This window comes from Thermobia domestica, chromosome 9 (genome assembly GCF_964235325.1).
Source record: "Thermobia domestica chromosome 9, izTheDome1.hap1.1, whole genome shotgun sequence".
NCBI classification, from domain to species: domain Eukaryota; kingdom Metazoa; phylum Arthropoda; class Insecta; order Zygentoma; family Lepismatidae; genus Thermobia; species Thermobia domestica.
The window spans coordinates 124,562,237-124,582,982 of NC_137462.1; positions in this window are offsets into that span (position 1 = coordinate 124,562,237).

Below are 20,746 nucleotides of genomic sequence, written 5' to 3' on the forward strand. Positions count from 1 at the left end.
TTTCCATGGGGTTACAGTCTTCAGTGGGGGCTTTTTAAGTTATGAGAGATTTAGCCCCAAAAACAGATGGGAGGCGTGACTGTGCCTCTAGTAATGTAACGAAGCTGGCCTATCCGGTCAGTAGACCAGGTTGGCTTAAATTGGAAGTATAGATGCTAGAGAAGGCAATGTGTGCTTATGAATGTGACTTTTTCCTCAGCTTGCTTGCTCCGATTTGATGGCCTGTCTTCCCCTTTAATTTGGATAGATTTCATTCTGTAATTCAGTGTGGCGTATCGTATACTGCCTCTAAGGTTATACGAAATTCAGCTCTACTGATAGGGGCTTTTAAAAGTTATACGAGATTCAGCCCCCAAAAAACAGGTGGGAGGCATAACTGTGCCTCTGGTATTATAACGAAATACTGGTCCGTAGACCATGTTAGCTTATATCAGAAGTATAGATACTATAGGAAGGAAACGTGGATGTGTACGAGCGTGATGGTACGTCTTTCTTAGGTTGTCTCCTTTTGTTTGGTTCAGAGTGGATGCTCTGACTTTTCTCCTGTTTACGTCTGGTACTTGTAGATGATAAGACGATAGTTTTCTTCCAGCTGATTAATGGAAGGCTGATTAGTGGATTTTAAAGAAGGTATTGTCTTTCAGATGGGGATGTGTTAACTTCTGTTCCGTCGTATCGACCCAGAGCATAGAAGACGAGGAATGAGATACGTAGCCTTCTAGGATTTCCTTCATTTAATTCTGGATGTCCAAATCGTAGCATCCTGCACACGTGCCTTGGGATCCAAGAATGGGTTGCCAGTTGCGTTTTTGATCATCCTTAACAGGTTGTCTGGGAGGCATAGGTGGACATCGCTCGCCTTTCATATCTGAGAGAGACAAAAAAAAAAAAAAAAAGATTATACTGGATCCTATTACATTATTTAACATTTTTTTAAAATTTCAGTTCTTGCCTCAGTTACTCCAAACTAGAATCTCTTGACTATGGTAAAATAAAAAATCAACACGGGTGCATTTCGTCTGATGGCCTTTCGCATGCATTGCGTTTCAAAATCTAGATCAATAAAAATGAAGAAAATGTCGAGTGAACAGAATAAAAAAAATGATTAATCCCACTGTTGGCATGGTTTATATTACAGTTATCTGCCGTTACTTGCCATCCAGGGGTTAAAATCGAATTCAATTATTATTATTACTATGGACACTGAATTTCGTTCCCTATATTTTAGCATTCTTTACAAAAATTATCTAACAAGATCAAATTACCATTTTACAGGTTGTTTTTTTTTTTCTATTTCACTATTGATGGTTTATATTCAGGTCATGCTGTGCCTGAGACGAGACGAGACATACTAGTCTCAAGACGAGACAACGTTTTCTCTTGCCAATAGTGTTTTGATTCGGGATCCTATTATTATTATTACTATTGTTATTATTATTATTATTATTATTATTATTATTATTATTATTATTATTATTATTATTATTATTATTATTATTATTATTATTATTGTGATTAACCTATAAGTTTGAAATTGTACATAATTTTTCCACTGTCTATATGAAATTGGAAATGGTATACATTACATGTACCTGATATAAGACGTGTCTAGTTCTCGCCTCTTGCACAATTATGATGATATACTACTGGCTATGATTCTAATATTTGTTTGTATGAGAACGTTTTATTATAGTTCGTGTTTACTGCTTCTGCTCAATACTCTTTCTGGTTGCCTTCTTGGTCTTCTTTCTCCATCTTTCTCCACTATCCCCCTTCCTTCCATATTTTCTCCGATGGACTTTGCTGCTTGGACATGGTTAGGATGCATCTAGAAAGAAATTCTCAACACAGACATAGACATGATATACCCACATATTACCTACAATCGCACCAGTATGGAAGAAATTAATTGCCGGAGATTAATACTAACAGAATATTTCTGAAAGGAGAATATTTATATGGAAACACTGCTTATTATATACTTCCGAATATATATAAATGTAGGCGTCAATTATTTCGGTGAGCCAATAAATTGGAAGGGGAGGCTAGGCCTCTTGCTTTCGTGCCATATCCGCCACTGGGTGGTACTGTTTCAATATAAAGTTCTATGTTTTAATTAAGGGGATTGCACTGATATATTTATTTTAAACACATTTAGTTCTTTAGCCTAAAGAGGACTCGGCTGTATATTTTCATCTCAAAGTCACTCGTTCTGACGAGACCAAAATAATTTTATTTTGTGATATTTGCTTACTAGTGCTTTACAATGTTAAGTTATTTAGAGGTTTAAAACGTGCACAAGGAAAGATTCTATGAATAAACGGATATGTGGTTTCCGGTCTGTGGTTCATTGATATAACAGACGTTCTCAAGATTATGAGTTGTTTAAGCCTTTCTTCTTCAGATTTTGTACTTACAGCGGCTGCACTCGGAGGGAACTTTTCGTTTCTGAATTTCAGCTCCTAGGCTGTAAGTAACATGTACTAATATTGGGAGTTATTAAAATCATTTGGGGAAAATGATTTCCCGTTTCCTTATATCACGGGTCATCATACTCATAGTGAATGATTTTATTAGCGACTTTTGACCTAGGGGAGGCGAGACATTAGGGTGGGGAATGGCTCTCTAATAAATGCCGATTGTGGACCATGCCTTGTTTGGCAATCAACTCCGAGTAGGTTTCGTTTCTGTTTTTTTTTTTCAGATACCATTCTATTTTTCTTGTTCACTACCTTCTACAGTCCGTCTATGCGTCCATCTGTCTGTGTACTATGGTTATCTGTGCATTTGTCGAGGCGCCATCTTGTTGAACGCATTTTGCCCGAGGTTTCCATAAGGTTTTCATAGTACTCCTCAGGGGGTGTCTTCACGTTCCATTTTTACTCCCAACACCAAAGGTAATTTACTGGAGGTTGAAATACGCGATTTTGTCTAGAATAGTCCCAACAATTGTATCTAGAATATTTTCCACAAACATTTCTATTAAAATCAGTAAGGAGTAGTTTATTTTTCAGGGTTGCCTTTATGACATTCGAAAGTTCCAGATGTAAATTATTTTGTTTGTAACCGCAGGCCATATACTTCAGTAATGACAACGGTTTACACATTTTAGGAAATTCGTAATACAGAAGTTAAGTGCGGTGTCCCGTACCTTCTTGTTTTCTCCCTTACGCAATAATCCCATGTATTTTATACGCAAGGGAACAATATAGATCACAAAGTGTATTAGTGGATGCCCGTAACCGCTGACAAACGGGTCTTTGGATCTTTATTTCCTGTACTGGTCCTCCCTAGCTACGTCACGATTTACTAGAAGAGTAACGTATCTTACCTACTGAAGAAATATTACAAGGTCTATGACTGCTATTTACGGAAGTTCTAATCTGGGTTAGTAAGAGCAAGATTACGTTATCACTTCCGCTTGGTTTGTAGTCTCATAGCGGATTGCATGTGACATTGTAATATTACATAACTTGGAACTAGCATACATGAACATTGTACCGCTTAAGACCAGCGGATTTCTACTCCGATGCTATAAGTGTCCGTCTGTCCATTTGTGGATAACTACCTTTTTCTTTTCCTGCCCATACTGGTCAGTATATTTATATACATTATTACAAAATAAGATGTATATGGATTTACATTCTTTTATCCTTACTGTATTAAATTATATTACCTTATAAGTATTAACTACAATAGATAATTAATTACATTCATCTATAGTACATTATCAATTTTATTCAACTATCAAATTATTAATCAAATTATCAACTATCAAATTATTAATTCCGTAGAGTACGGTTTATGATTGTCCTCGGCAGTGTGCTTACCGTCAAATATTTACTCTTGACCTTACGGTACCATCCCGTCATTTCCTCCATTGTTTAACGAAATCACCTTCATGTACGGGGATGGATGTCTAACAACTTGCAATTAGAGCAGGATATTATTTCATAAGACTTTCGCTTCCTTTTATGCCAGACTAAGTCATCATCCACGATTCATTCTGTGAAGGAGTTCTGCGGCTGTGTGCTACACGGAAATGGATATCGTAAGTAATTAATGTTTAGTAGTCGCCGTTGAATTATACCATATGGCACGTTAATTCGTTTCGAATACGAGTTTCTGTATTGTATACTAAGGAAAAACAAACGAGTTCGGAATACTTCGCGGGATTACATGTCCCCACATATTTTCTCCCATTTGCCGTATAATCGCACTGCAGTGTACACTCTTCCATATTATTCTAATGTCGCGTGCAGATGGCTCTTAATAGTATTATACGATTTGGATGGAATATTCTACAGAACAACACCCAGACTTCCTCTTACGGCAACGAACCTACAACTCCTTTCATTGTGACATTCCCTACTTCCGTTGAACAATATCTTAATCATACTATCATATGTTCTTGGGAGCTAGTGTTACGTCATTAACACGTTATGAGGTGAACTTTATTTATCGTCGGGGCAAAAAGAAAAAAAGAAGAAAAACAGTATTATCTTGTGGTTGAGCGGATGGAAGCCATTTTGTTTTAGGTGACGTATGCTTTGAAACTCTTCGACTATTTCCGTCTGAGAGCAGAGTCACTTCCCATGTAAACAAAATGAATTTAAGGATTGCTTGCGAGCACATACCAAGAGATTAAGCATCTCCACTGCTTGCATTCTATTTTAATTATTTAACGCATAATATTATTTTAGTGACTGGCCAGCCCAAGAAATGTTATTTAAGTACAAATTATTTAACACAGTGGATTCTACCCCGTTTCACATGCAACCATGGGGAATTACTCTTCTCTTTATAACAGCTTTCTTACATCGTCAATCTCTTGTACTATGTCTCGCACCGCACACCGAAGGAGTCTTGTTCGCCTATTCCAATCATTGAGTATTGCAATTAGTGAAATTTAGAGTAGTACGGGCCGTTCCATAGATCATTACAGAAGTTCAAGAATATTTCTAAGTTCGATTTATATCTCTTCGTCCATCTTTCTAACATTAAGATAAGAGGGGTAGTACGAATCTCTTCTTTACATATCATAACCTCTTTCATCGGGATATACTTGTGTTAAATTGTACAGCGCGCTGTTCTCAGAGAAAGAGGGATGTGTCTTTGTACTGTGTCTTTTGATGTTAGTCGGTATACCGTTAATTATTATTGTGATTAAGACAATCACATCCTTCCTTCCACATGCCGGCATTTTCGGTTCATGCTCCTCTCTTTCGGTAACCCATTATGATTTCTCACTCTAGTTTTAATGTCATTGCCCTATTCATCCTTCTACCTTAACTCACACCCTAAACGGAGCACTCCGTGTTGTCCTGTTTCCCAACCTTTTTATCCTCCCGCGATAAGAGCACCTGCATCATTCTTCCACTCTCTTCCCTTCCTACTGTTTCCGTCTATCTCGATTGCATTTATTATACATATTAATTAGCTCTGGTGGTAACTTAGGGGATCTCTCTCTTATTTTGGCGCCTAGCGCCCTTTCCAAGGAGGTCACATGAATGTTGCCTTTTTCTTTCAGCGTATTTATCGACTAATACCTGAGCCTTTCGGACATATTCCGCGGTTTTTCCGTCACTTATCCGTAGTTCCACACCTCTTTTTTCAGATTCGGTGTAATCAATTTCGGATTCACTTTCTGTGGTCCAATCGTCATCATACCCTTCCGGGTCAATATCCGACTCCACTACTATCTCCGATCCTGATGAGATGTCACTATCATCGTCCTCATTGACTGGTGGTCCTAGCGGTTTGGCCACTGCTGTAACTTCCTCATCGCTGGAGTCTAGGTCCTCTGGCGGAGTTTTAGTTTTAGTCCCTTTACCCGATTGCCCCTTTATTTTCTCGGTATTTCTACCAGAAGTCGCAACGCGACAGAACATGTCTAACAGACATTGCGGTTGTGGGGATGAGCTTACGGTTCCCTGTTCCAAATCGCGGCGATGTGAAAGGGTTCCAAGCCACAACCCTCTTTTTAATATTTCCGATTGATCCGCGTTGTTGAACGACGTTATTGTAATTCCTCCATTATCGTTATATACAATCGGACGCGCAGAGAATTTTCGACATCCTGATCGTAACTCTGGAGAAGGGGTGAACTCCCACTCATAAGTGTCACGTTTGGAGGTCGTAAATATCACATTCCGCCAAGATCGGGGTGGAATACGCAAAGTCCGTGGTGCAAAAATATCATACGTTACTTCCTCATCTTCACTCGATTCACTTTCTTCCCACAATGTGTCCTCATGTAATTTTGTCTGAGGGACATGGGACTCTGTCACCGTATACAAGTCTCTGTCTTGTACGTTCTCTTCTTCTCTGAGAGAAATCTCAGTCACAGATTGCTGACTCGTACTGGGAATTGCAAGATAATCACTTTCTGGAAGCTTGACGCTACTGCACGATGGTTCGACTACTCTCTCCGTGCGTTCCGCATCAGACGTTTCGGCTTTTGTTGTATCGTTTGATAATCGAGTGGGAGTAGCTGGGGACGGAGAGAATTCTGGATTCACATCGACTTGATTGGGCGGTTGATTCTGCTCGCCAATCTGGACGTCTGTCCGTTCCTCCGTCGACTTAGCAGCACCTCGTTGGTCTGAACCCTGGATTAGCGTATCAGATTGAGTATGCGAAACTTGTGTTTGAAATTCATCTTGAGTACTCCAGCTAGGTGTCGTGGCTTCACATCGTCGTGATCGTGGCTTACGTCTTTGCTTCGAGTTGCCTCTGCTTGGATTATGTCGTGCTTCTGTCAGTTGTAAATAAAATTATATACAGTTTTCTTCCATGTATATAGTAGTTGTAACAAGCAACCTGTAAGCAGAAAACCAAAGGTATACGCAACTTAATGTACATAGTGACTAAGTAAATCTCCTTTTTTGTTAAATCTCCTGGTATATTCTAATAGTTTAATAGTATACTGTGTAATGTTATTTGAAAACTATTGCCGTATTAGTTATTAAGAATAACCAAAATAGCTTTTATTGTATATAGTCTTCAAATTAATTAAGATACAATTCTTATGCTAAAAATAAAGCTACGGCTACAACAAGCATAAAATAAGCTAAGTACTTTTCTCTGATTTAAATTTATTAAGAGTATTACTGTAAGTTACCGAGGTCAATAGTCATTACTATAAAAACTATTAAACTTTCAAAATTCAATAAAAATTGGCTAATGTTATAATACAGTTTGCATGTCCAAATAGAGGGGATGTCTAACTCGCCCCCGTGAATTTAAGTCGTGAAGTTGTATTCAAGCTGGCGTAAAATTATTCACCTCGGAAAATTATACTTTATACTTCCACTACAACCTGTAGGGTGAAGTAAGATGTGGGGCAAATCATCAGTTGCCTCACTATACGAACTGAGAAACTTTTTAATCATCAATTATAACTGTGCTACGTCTCGCTTAAGAGCTGTAAATATTATAATACAAAGTTTTAATTTATAAACATAGTATATTACGGAATTATTTCAATGTAATAATATTAAAACTTATATTGAAGTCTTGGCTACAAAAAAATCACTAAATAAATTGTTAGTCATGCACTACACCACCGGTGCTAGTATACCAACAGTCTCGCGTTCGACCCACGACTGGGCCCTCCTCCTATTCTAATGTGCAAGTTCAACTCTCACAATCGAGCAAAACGATTGTGCATGCATTCTTTCATACCAAGTATTATTACTTCACGTATTCATACGTATTTATTTTTTAAAAAATCCATTACTAGGGGTCGGTGCTTTTGGTTTTCGGAGGCCTAAGCCCTTCGGAGGCCCTTCGAGGCCTAAGCAAACTAATGTATGGTCGAGTGTACTCTCTGTTAATCACGATACAGTCTCTTTATAGACACTGTTTCATTTCAGTTCACCAAGTTCGTCTTTCCGGCTAGGAAGAAGGAAGCCACCTGTGTTCGAACCTTAATACCATCAGTTATAATCAGTAATAATCACCCTTTTTCATTATTACAAAAGGCAAGCCTATACTACATCCACTACATCTAAAAAAACGTGTATTCTCTTTCTTGTAAAATACTCATTCAAATTCACCCACTATGATTAGTTTTTTTAAAAAAAAAACATAAGCTTACTAGGTAAACACAAATATACAGTGAGCCTGTAGTTTTCAATTGCTTAAAAAATTATAAGGTATTTTTTCCCGTCGAACTTATCATTATTCAAAACAAATCGGTGTAACACCACAGAACAAGCAATGCACTGAATACGAATAGTTCAATTACTTTTGACATGCGGGTATGTTAACAACACTAATAACTACCCGTCATTGCTACGAGTCCCTCTTTCAACTCCCGTCATAGGCTTAGATAAGTTTTAAAAATAGTAATACTTTCGCACTTTATTTTCTTTTCTTTGTCACAAAATCATAGGGCACACAAACAAACTCAAAAGTACCACAATTCACTTGTGAAATTAAGATCCAATTCACAATTCACTGGGAAACTTTGCCATGTACACCACATAAAATCACGGCCCCGTTAATAACGATAAAGGAAAATAGTAATACTCACCTAAACGCCGTCTCCCCATGTCATGTCTCCCCGTGCAATAATGAAATAATAATTCCATAAAAAAATTTAAAAAACTACCTGGATAAATCAACCATCTCCAGTTAAACAAACTCCGCCGAAAATTGACACTATGTCACTATGCATAAAAATTAAAAATAATAACTGATGATTGTAGGTACTCTGTTTCTCAAGCTGGTATATTAAAAAATAAAAGACGTAAATTTTAATTTATAATGTATATTGCAATTTTTAATGTGGCAATGTTATAAAAGGAATAAGTATCTTAAAAAGGCTATTTTGTCAACTTCTTGTTAGCAGTTAGTCGATGGAGCGAAAACACTACATCCTGTTTGTAACCACAGTAACTTGTGTGCTAAGAACTGTTTCCGCACAACAGAGATATGTATTCTGTAACAAAGCAAAATTTCCTGCTAGCTTAAATAAGCCACAATGGTATGAAAGAACATTATACATGATGGCAGAACAAAAAACAGTTGTAAAAACATTAAAAATATATATAACATAATATAACAAGTCTCAATAAAAATATGGATTTCGCAGCGTGGTTTATAGCCTAACGTGGACTAGTACCACGGTTGGCCGCTAGGGTAACTTCGATGCTAGTTATACTTTACTTCCTGCCACGTGTCGGTATCTGCCCTTGAAGGTGCTGGATTAACCTTGGCTATCTGCCCACGCGCTTCTTCATGGTGAGATCGAGGTCATAAAAACATTAAAAAAGCTAAATTGGCCTTAACTATCCGCCCGCGCGTGGTGCAATGTGGTACAATATAATGCAATAAAGGAAAATACAAAAATAGTAAAATAAAATAAAACACGGTAAAATCTAATAAAATAGCCACTGCCCCAAAGAGTATAAAAAAGGTGAATCCAACATAGCCTATATCCTATCTTAAACGCGCAGCCCTCCTATGTTGGTTCTGTCATCAGTGGTAGCCGCCGTACTACAACCTAAAACTCAGGTATGCTGCCGAACTTAGAAACTATTTCTAAGTTCGTCATCAACATATTTTAACTTAAAGTTCTCTAAAAACCAATAACATCTCGAGCACGCCAAGGGTTAAGCAAACATTAACACCTTACTTGCTGGTCGAATCCAAGTAATTCTTAAACTTCTCCTTTTTATTCTTTTCTTCTCTTCACACATTTTTATAAGTAACTTCGCAAACTGAGGAGCAGTCTATAGGCTAAAAACATATATGTTAGGTAATGCAAATTCAGTTAAACTTAATGCAATACTAAAAAAATCTAGTTACTCTGTATGTAACTCTCTTGTATTTCTTTTCTTTTTAAATTCTATTATAATAAATTCTTTTTATCATAAAATCCTTTTTGTTCATTTATTAATCTATTAAACTCACCTAACAATTTAGGTACAAGCTAAAAAATCCTCACATTTGTACTAAACAATTCATGTACAATCTTAAAGTTAAGCATCTAAGTTACAAATTTCTATGTTACTTCTCTTTCAATAATGTACCCGTTACTTAATTCCAAACTAGCAGCCAAAAAACGCTTAGCTCAAGGTTAACCGCAAATTAATATAAAATCCGTCGACTAGGAGGAAAAATACAAAAAAATTATAATATAATCACCCATTCAAGGGAAAGTTCTCTAAAGTCTTTCTTCAAATAAAAAGTAGGTTCATCCCATCGAACCTGTCCTGTGCATATATTGCACAAATAATAAAACCACCAAACTAAACTAACACACCAATACAAAAACATACCGTAACAATATTTGGTGGGTCACCAAATTACATCCTAACAATCCCTCAAACAAGCAAATAACATAACAATTTTGGTAAAATTTCGCCAGGTATGAACGGTGGAGCTTTACCACTACATCCCGCGTAAAGATAAGAGTTTTTGTTAGTAAATCGCCGGGTACATTCCAATAAGCCACCAAACCAAGGAAAAAATCATAACGGTTTTTGGTTGAGGCGCCGGGTACATTCCAATGAACAAACAAACAAAAAAAACCATAACTTGTACACAACCAATTTGGCTGGGGTCCGGATATGTGTTACGGAACACCAAAGTAGGAGACACGTATTCTGGCGTTTTGGCCCATACGCGGAAATTTCCGAAATAGGGGCCCAAAAGTGCCCCTACATGCATTAATTAGGAAGCGAATGACATTACTTGTACACAACAGATTCGGCTGGTGTCCAGATATTTGTTACGGGGGACCAAAGTAAGATACACGTATTCTGGCCTTTGGTCCCATACGCAGAAATTTCCGAAATACGGGGCCACAAAATGCCCCTACATGCTATAACTAGGCAGCGAATGACGTTATTTGTACACAACCTATTTGGCTGGGGTCCGGATATGTGTTACGGGAGAGCAAATTAGGAAACATGTATTTTGGCGTTGGGCCCGTACGCAGAAATTTCCGAAATACGGGGTCCCAACGTGCCCCTACATGCTATAGCTAGGCAGCGAATGACGTTACTTGTACACAACCTATTTTTCTGGGGTCCGGATGTGTGTTAGGTAGACCAAATTAGGAGACACGTATTTTGGCGTTTGGGCCCATACGCAGAAATTTCCGAAATACGGGGCCCCAAAGTGCCCCTACATGCTATAACTAGGAAGTGAATGACGTTACTTGTACACAACCGATTTGGCTGGGGTCCGGATATATGTTACGGGAGACCAAAGTATGACACACGTATTCTGGTGTTTGCTCCCATACGCAGAAATTTGCGAAATACGGGGTCCCAAAGTGCCCCCACATGCTATAACTAGGAAGCGAATGACGTTACATGTACACAACTGATTTGGCTGGTTTCCGGATATGTGTTACGGGGGACCAAAGTAAAAAACATGTATTTTGGCGTTCGGGACCATACGCAGAAATTTACAAAATACAGGGCCCCAAAGTGTCCCAAATACATTTTAGCTAGGGTCTTTCTCCCCTTCAGGGGGAAAGCCCCTTAACAATAATAGTTATTAACGTGCCCCTAGGCATCGTACGTTCATAAATATATGTTGATTATTTCTCGACAGAATCAGTTGGACCCGTTTCCCCTTCCTTTCTCCTTCATAATGTTACCGAGCCGGAAAAAATGGTGAAGTTTTAACATACTTTGAGTGATGTGCATATTATCTCACGGATGCTTGTTTAGTTTTAGTATTTTAGTATATGTACAGTGTTAAGTAGTATCTAGATAATGAGTGATTTTGCGTGAATGCGTCATTCGTTTATGTGTGGACAGTGTATTCTTTGTTCGTGAATGTATTATCACCCTTTTTAGTAAATAAAATTAACTGAAATTCATAGTACAGTATCGTCAACCATAGTGTAAGGGTTATATTTCAGTACACAGGTAAACTGAGTTGACATCAGCGCCGTTGCGTTCATTTTCCGTACTAGCAAGTTCTTTACGTCAGCATGCGAAATAGAGATTTAGTTTGTGTAATTTTGACTCTTTTTCTCAGATTATATCCAGTAGGCATAGTTTACAGTCCGAATGAATAGACATTCATGTGAACTGACATGAGATTGTCCTATTCTGAAAACTGCAACTTTCTAGTCCATTTAAGAACCGAAATATCCAAATAAAGAACGCGTTGAATTTTAACAGAAGTAAGCCTTCATGATGCTACTTCTCTTTCTGAAATTGCAATAATAAATTTTCTTTCCCTTGGTATAAATCCCATTGTTGTTGTCGTAACTTTATGTCACCATTCACCATGTCCATCACATAAACTATATAGGAAAACGGTAAAATGAGGAAGGTTAACGTTAATACTACATCGTTAACGTTAATACTACATCGTTATAATGAGAACAGATTTCTGATTTGAGTACCAACATTAAACCCACACGTCCAAAATCAACATTAATCATGTGCCTAATACCTATTGCAAAATACAAGTGTATATATAGAGAAAGTAAGAGTGAGAAATATATAATATATATATATATATATGCTTCTATTTTTTTAAAAAAAATAGTGTAAATCATAATCTGGATTTTTATAATGTGATTTGAAAATGTAAACTGCTTACAATTCAATTAAATTGAAATCCCAGTAATCTATAATAACTTACGTTTCTTATTTATTTGCATAGAATTTTTCCTTGTTTTACAGTTTTTAGCGTGAGTATTAGCTGCTGTGTAAAACAAAATGATCTACGAAATTAATTTAATTAGGAAATCGATATGGTTGCTATAAGAACATCTTTATGAAATTGAAGTGTTTAGTAATGACTGTATTTGAAATAGTTTGCGTAATGGTTTGTAATATTAATAGTTTGAAATACTAACACAGTTGGTAATATTAACTCCTTAAATCTGCACTACTACCTCGCGAAAGATAGTCCCGAATTTCATTTACTAGTATGCTTTACCCTTGTGAGATACGTTCGGTGAATCAGTTAACTTTTAAAAGAAGGTGGGATTAGCGAGGCGTTTAAAATTACAGTAATGATGAATTACGATTCTGTCCCCACTCTAGTTCTCTTTCCATATAAGGATATTTAATTTTTACTAATATAAAGGTATATTTTGAACATTTTAAATAGTTGTAAAAACAAGATAAAGTAAACCTCTGTCAGGTCAGCTGTCAAACCTCTGTTACTTTTATTCACCTTCTGTTTATATATGAGAATGATGCTATGGGAAATGCTAGCAGTACTAAAGTTGAAACAAGGAACAATTAACAAGTTTGGAACAATTAAGTTAGGAACAATTTGAGACCACACGTCAAAAGTAAGAATTTATTTCTCTCCTATATGTATAACCTTTGTTCTCGATTAAAAATACCTATGTAGTTCATAATTTACTATTTCATAAAACAATACGACCAATCATATGGAAGAATACTGCTTATGATGAAATTAAATCGCAATCCTAAAAAATTCTAATAACCATTTTTCTTTTTTAGAATATTTACGTATATACACACTGATACATACTGATGATACTGTGAGGAACTCTAGTACTTGAATAAGAATAAATTCCTGATATGAACATTAAATTGAAACCAACCGTCTATACTATAGGCAAACATACGTGGGGAGATCCACAAATGTATAGGGGTTTTAGCCCCTACCCGTTTAGCTCTACGTCCATAGGATAGGATTACTCTCTCTCTCTCTCTCTCTCTCTATATATATATATATATATATATATATATATATATATATATATATGATAACTTTTGGTAATTTATAATCTAAGTAATATTATCGCGTTAATGTGCAAACCTAACAAGCAACTGAATCTCTTCTGTTTCCACCATTAGCTTTGGTTGTCACTTTTCTTTCCTTCTTTTGTCGTTCCGAAAATAGAAAAAGCCTGGTTTCGTCGAAAATTGAACTTGACCTTGTAACGCTCCCGCGCTTAAAAGTGAGAAACCATCTAGTTTGTCCAACAATCCCACAAAAATCCGTAATAAGAATTACAAGTAAGGACGATTCGGCAAATCACAATACAGTGGGGTGCTTTGAGAATCACAACCGTGCTTCCGAAAAACTGTCAGGCTCCATATATATATATATATATATATATATATATATATATATATATATATAACCCTTAAGTAAAATAACTTAAAGTAAAGAATTAACAATGAGTTAAGGATTTACGCAAGCAATATATTAATTCATAATCAACTAAATTCAACATTTTATTTTCTTTAACAGCTTTCATTAAAACTGAAGAAAAATATTACAACAAATATTACTTTTTAATCACCCTGTATATAATTCAAATCTCACTGAATCCGAAGTATAATAACAATTCCAAGAATTAATAAATACTAATACCTCCCAAATCTATCAAAATTTCTTATCTTAAATAGAATGATTTAATTTGGTCCCGCCGTCAATCACAAATTTCTACAACTAATCAAATTCCAAATTGATATATTTATAAGTAAGCCAATAGTCAACAGACTTAATTAGATTATATATATTTTTATTAAGCTTAATAAAAATGAATTAAAATGAGCCAACAAATTCGAATCAAATAATTAATTGCTATAATTCGGAGACTAAATTGTTACAATTAATCAACGAGTTTTAAAGTTTTTTGCGAGTGGTGTTTAAACTTCAAAAATTTAGTTAGTGACGCTAATTTCCAAATCGAGAACTTCCAAAACAAACGCTATCAATGACAGATTAAGCAAACAATAATATGCGAAAGATCCTAAACAGAAACTAAAGCAATATAATTAAGTTTCAAAATATAACTCCAGAAAACTCATAAAAGGAGGAATCCGAAAAATTCAAAATCGAGCTAACTCCCAATAAATAGTTTCATAGAACAACGATAATCCTAGAAAGCTATTAGATTGGGTCGAAGATTTTACAGAACTAGGCTAAACTTCAAACCAACAAACTTACGTGGACTGAGAATAAAATTTGCTACTTAAACGCCAATCTGAACATTAATAGCAAAGAATCGATAAATTATAAATTCAAAGTAAACAAATTAGGACTACAAATTGAACCAAAACAAATTTTTAATGAACCAATTCAGACGGTTGATTTAGCCATTAAATAAAATCAAATTAAATACAAAATATACCCCAATAACAAGAAATGACGTTAAAGAACAGAATCAAGTTTATTCTTCCGTAATTTTAATGTAAAAGCTAGCTTCATTCAACTAGATCAAATAAACCAAGAGTACCGAACTTGAATAATAATCCAGTATACCAACTGACATGAAAGGAACTCTCAAACAATTAGGCTAATGTTGTAAAAGTATTCGAAACTAACAATCAGAATGGGAGACTAAATTTGAAAAACTATCCACAATCTAAATACGGCAAAATTACTCAAAACTGAAAGAACTAAAAAAAAGACGCTAAATCTAAAAAATGTCTTACAGAATTGACTATTGACGCAAGAGTACTCAAAACCGAAAAGAATTAATTGTGACACCAAGTTAAACTAACCGAACCTCAAACCAAATTAATCAAAAAACCTGAAACTGAAACAAATAAAATGGGACGAGAAACTAGAGTACCCAACCTTCCAATTAATTATGCAAAAATAGCCGAAATTCATGAACTCAATAGCGACGCTAAACTAAATCAACATTCAAATCAGTTAACCAAAAATACTTGTAATTAAAGGAACTCAATAGGTACGCTAAATTAAAATGATCTTCAAACCAATTAACCAAAAATACTAGTAATTGAAGCAACTCAATAGCGACGCTAAAATAAATCAATCTTCGAACCAATTAACCAAAAATACTAGTAATTGAAGCAACTGAATAGCGACGCTAAATTAAAACGACCTTCAAACCAATTAACTAAAAATACTAGTAATTGAAGCAACTCAATAGGGACGCTAAATTAAATCAACCTTCAAACCAGGTAACCAAAAATACTAGTAATTGAAGCAACTCAATAGGGACGCTAAATTAAAATGATCTTCAAACCAATTAACCAAAAATATTAAAAATTAAAGCAACTCAATAGAGACGCTAAATTAAACCAACCAACTTAATCAAAGACAATAGTATCTCAAACAGAATATAGAACACAAAGTATGAAAAGTCCACTCCTTTAAAGCAGTGAACTCAACAACCCAAAAGAAATACAGAAACAAATACAAAATATAATATTTCTTCACTTACCGCAATTACGTTAACTGCTGGGCCTTGTTTTCCTTTCTTCTTAAAAGAAATTACAGCTAACAATTTTCCCAAACGGAAATAAATCCAATCGATGGATAATCAAAATGATTCAGAAAGTCCAAAGATTTCGAACACAGTACCAACCGACGTAAAAGCAAAAACCACAAACCAGTAACGAATTCAATTAGAACAAGTCCCTCTTAGATTTCAAACACGCCCACTCAATCATGCATACAAGCAAGTCGCTGACGTGGCAGTACAGAAAGCACGCATGGGATTGCTTCTGTGCTGAGAAATAGCACCTCAGGCAACACTCAATTCTTCCTAGCTTCTGGCGCGAGGAAAGCAAAGCAACAGCCACGAGGAAGAACGCAAAGGTACAAAGTTGACTATTGACGCATAAATACATAAAACTCAATACAAAACATCTCTATTACATTTCAAAGTGGTTTCTTTTCAGTTTTTCTTCACAATTAATGTGTTTTTTCTTTTGTTTTTTTTAGAAAAAAAGAATGACAAAATTCTTTATTTTTATATTATTTTCACATAAAAATAGTCCATTTCTCACCAATAGCACAACGTATTTCTTAATTCCAATAATTCTCGATGTTTGTAGAATCCAAACAACAGGGTACCTCAAAAGTTCAGATACAAAAATAGAAATTCACAGAGAATATTGTGACGACGAGTCCAAGTTGTCACAATTCTCCCTGGCCGGATTAAAGAAAAAGTCGAAGAGAATTTTTTTCGTGTAGTATCCAAATACAGTTTTTCTGAAAAACTCACAACAAAGAAATATAAAATAAAAATGTATTAAAATTTGTTTTTTATACAAATTATTCACATGAGACAAATAATAACGTGGAATATTTCTTTGGCAAGCCAATATACAATTTTTTTATTAAACTTTGTTTCAACATAGCAATTGAAGAATTCTCAATATATTTAACAATAAGGACATAAGAAACACCTTAAAATTTATCAACTTTAAAAATTCCTTAAAAACTTACTTTGAAATGTCTTGCTAACTCACCTTACAATTTTAAAATTTATACTTCACAAAACAAATATTTATTTCAAAATGTAGCATTCTCAAGAGTTTCCAATTATTACAAAGTTTCCGATTATTTAAAAAAAACTTACAATATTACTAAAATTTCTAAGAATTACGGAAGTTTGTAATAATTACATTTAGATTTTAATATTGAAGATTTTTCAATCAACATTTCTACGTGGATAATACTTTTTAACGTCTGATACTTGCACTCGTTTATAAGAATCATTACTATCATCCAAGTTCGAAATTAGCACATTATTTGGTGTCAAAAATCGTTTTATAACAAGCGGGCCTTTCTACTTGTCACTTAGAGACTTCGAAATTTTATCAGTCAGAGAGGATTTAATATATGTTCTACTCAATATCTGACCTCCAACCTTGACAATTACAGGTCCTCTGATTTTAGTTAGCAAATTTTTCCTTCGATTCCAAGCATTCTCCATATTTTGAAGGGCGTAATCCCAGGTTTTGGATTTATTGAAAGTAGTGAAATCAGGACTATTAATCTTCAAACAAATTTCTAAAGGAGTTGATACAGGACGTCCAAAAAACAATGATAAGCATGATAAGGAACTATTTTAATATGTTGTATTCCATGTGAAAACAGAAAGGATTTAAATTGCTGAGAAATAAATACGAATTGATTTTTCATCTTCTTACTCTTTATACTCTTCATACGTCATACTCTCAACTCATGTTCATACTCTTATATAAAAAGTAAAAATTAGTATTTTTTATTTTCGAAAATCGTTCTTTACAAAAGCAGGACGTAAGATAGGATTTTCGGAAATACGTATCGTATAAAGGATGAGGTAAGTTTTTTTAAGTAGTATATCTCGCAAATCTCTGAAGCTAGTAAAACGAAACAGTATATAAACTTTCCACTTAAAAAAACTGAAAGTTTAACACCTGAGAGGGAATAGACAAAGGGGATGGGTATTTCTTTAACAATCAAATTTGCCACTACTTATTTAGAAAATGATTTTAAAGTAAGGAAGGATTTGCTTAAGCTGATTGCTGAAACTAGTATTTGAACCCAGTCCTAAACATAAAAATTTTCTGCCCAAATCTGGGAAGTAGTTCGCCATTTTACTATTATAGAAACTGCTGCTCCTGCCTCCTTAGAAGTATAAGTTTCAAGACGCTGAGACACATACTTTATTACTTTTAGTTAAAAGTTCATCCACTTAAGCAAATGGGAGTATAAAGTGGATGATCAAGTAGGTTGTTTTAATTATTTTAACGCAATAACATGATTTTTTCTCATTTTTAAAAAATGTTTTTTTATTTACATCTTTTATAATCATGCTTGATTTGCTGTAATTATTAAACACGTATAATAAACATAAAAAAGACTAAACCCTAATTGGAAGTGCAGGAGACAGTTTTGAGCATTAAGCCATCAATTTCCACCTGTGACATAACCTGTGATTTTAACTTCACGTACTATAAAGATTTAAGTCTCAAAAATAAAGCAGATCTGAAATATAATAATAATAATAATAATAATAATAATAATAATAATAATAATAATAATAATAATAATAATAATATGTAATATGTCCGTACGTACTTCTGCAATATGTATGTATCTATGTGTTATTAATGCTTTCATAATCTTGAAAGAAAATTTTAGTTTGTAAATAGCTTGCCCCCTGTGAAAAATTCATGCCACCTAAAATAATTTGCTGGTTCCATCCCTAAACGACTATGTGTTGGTTTCTGTATACGAATTGTGTCGTATATCACTTTTGTAGTCTTGCGTTATTTGTTGATTTTTCCGCTTATACATGTCGATGTAGTAATTATAATGAATAAAATTGTCCTTTCAATTTTAGATTTAGTGAATTTTTAATGTATACATAGTTTTCTTAAATACAGCATGTATTTAATGTTTATTTCGGTTTTATTTCATTTGCGTCTAGTTCAATTTGGCAATCTTATAAAAGTCGGATTCCTCCTTCTTAATCACGACGTTGTATAAGGACACAAAACTCAGAAACTCAAACAAATCGAATTCAGCTGTTGCTTCTAAACTATTTAAATAGTTCACATCCCAATACACCCCATCCTCAACCATCATTGCAGCCTTAATTAAAACATGTTGTTCTTGTATTAATTAAATTTATTTTAAATATATTTTTAAATTTCTCATTAATTTCAACTAAGTTGCTTTACAAAGATCCCAAAAAATTTCAATGGCTAGTTTATAACGCATTAACTTCTGTGGGCACCCCTGCTACAAACTACAAATTTAAGTATTCAATAAAGCATTTCATTAGTAAATAGTTGCCTCAAAGTGTTACTAATAGTTAATTCCAACAGTAACAACTATATTAGTAATACTAACTCTATTATTATCAATATGAGTAACGAATAGCTAATAATGAGTATGACAACATACTGTTTCCTACAGAAACACCTGAATACACTAAATATATGTGTAAAAATAATTTAATTCATCAAAAAGAAAACAAAACTTACTACGTGTATAATTAAAAACAATATTGTGTTAGTAAGTACGAGGTCAATGGTGCGGAAATAAAAAAAGAAAAAAGGACGTTATGAAAGATCTTGGAATCACATTTGACAGGTACTTAAAATTTTGTCAGCATATAAACACTATGATGCAAAGAGCATTAAAGGACAATAGGTCTTATTTTTATTTTCTTAATTTAGAACGATATTTTATGTACTTATACAAATTACATGTAAGACTTAAGGTAGAATTTGGTTCTATTATATGGGATTGTATATCTAAAACTGACTAACAGCTTGACAATATCCTTGGTATGGACGCGATGGTGTCGCCATGAGAGATTTTTAGATCTAATGCCGTTTAGGTCTTAATCCGTTTGAGATGTTGTGTCGCAAAATGATTTTTAGGCTTTGTGCCGTTTTGGTGTCGTGGCTTTCAGGTCTTGTGCTATTTAGGTCTTATGCTGTTTAGGCCTTGTGCCGTTGAAGTCTTGTTCCGCGTATCCGCTTTCGGCACAGCAGACCCGGGTTCAATTCCCAGTAGTTTGTTTCACTGTTAAGCTCTAATTTCGGTGGTGAATGGGACATTAAACTCTAGATCTATCCCCGCTAGTAGCTCATTTGGTTCGGATTCCACACTGCTCTTCTTATATAGCATCGCTGCTGGAAGGAATATTAAACTTAATCTATTCCAAATCAATTATCCTAAGAAGTATAAATTGACTTCTATAATCCAATCGTTATTATTTTGGTATGCCCAGTAGTCCAGCGTTCGACGAGGTAAGTATTCCTGATTTTTAAATCACCGTTTAACACAAGAAATTATTTGAATTGTTCGTGCTTTTCAAAATAATATGGTTAAGTTTCATGGTACTTTATTTATTTATTTTATTTATTTATTTATTTATTTATTTATTTCGACTTATTTTACATGTCGAAGTTAAGGCTATATGAAGCCTTCTCTACCACCTAAACATGATACAAAATTGAAAAATCAAAAAATATAGTAAACAATAGCAAAAGAAAAAGTAAGAGAGTAAAAAGGA